We start from the raw sequence: 791 nt of genomic DNA, 5'->3' as shown, positions 1-791 counted from the left end.
GCGCGCGGCGCGGCCTCGCGCCCTTCCCTGAGGGGACTCTCGGCCATGTCCGTGCCTGGGAGGCCTGTGGCCCTTCGGAAGGGGAAGGTCTTCCCTCGGCTCGGGAGTGTGCGCTCTGGCGCTGCTGACAGCGTGAGGGAACCGGTCGGAGTTTTGTTTTACCGGTTTTGAAATGGGAGAGTTTGAGGGTCTGACTTTTTGAGGCAGAGACCTGCTGCCAGCGCAGGCGTCTGGCGCTGAGAAGGCCAGACGTGGCCGGAGAGCAGGGAGCAGCTCTCCTGTGAGAGGGAGGGTAGTCTGGAGGCGGGTAAACCGGGCAAAAATAGCACAACGCTGGGTACAGGGGTCTCGCTTTGAGGAGAAGCAGCTTTAGCTAACTGCAGCTGACACAGCCTCGGACTCTTCTCTGTGACACATACTTTCCCCACAGTCTCCTGTCAGTTCCCAGATAAGCAGGTGCCCAGCTTAAGGGGTCAGGCATCTTATGTGTCTTTTAGCAAGGCAGAGGAGGTACTGCTTGGGAAGAGTCTCCCCAGGAGAGATGTTTCCTTGAATGCTCTCCATCACTGTTAATGGACAGAAGAGCGTGGCCATGACCTAAGGGGAATTCCCATCTTTCTGGAATTACAGCTTGCTCAAAGTGGACTGAAAGTGCCTTAGAAAGTAATTTTACTAACATTTTTAATCACTGATCCAATCATTCAAATGTGGCTGCCTGTATTTCTGAAGTATTTTTTCGTGTGACTGCAAGCTTGCCGTGCCTTCCCAGCAAGCAAGCTGGAAGTCAGGTG

This window comes from Haliaeetus leucocephalus, unplaced genomic scaffold, assembly GCF_000737465.1.
Source record: "Haliaeetus leucocephalus isolate CR32 unplaced genomic scaffold, Haliaeetus_leucocephalus-4.0 Scaffold866, whole genome shotgun sequence".
Lineage (NCBI taxonomy): Eukaryota > Metazoa > Chordata > Aves > Accipitriformes > Accipitridae > Haliaeetus > Haliaeetus leucocephalus.
This window is presented reverse-complemented; position numbering follows the sequence as displayed.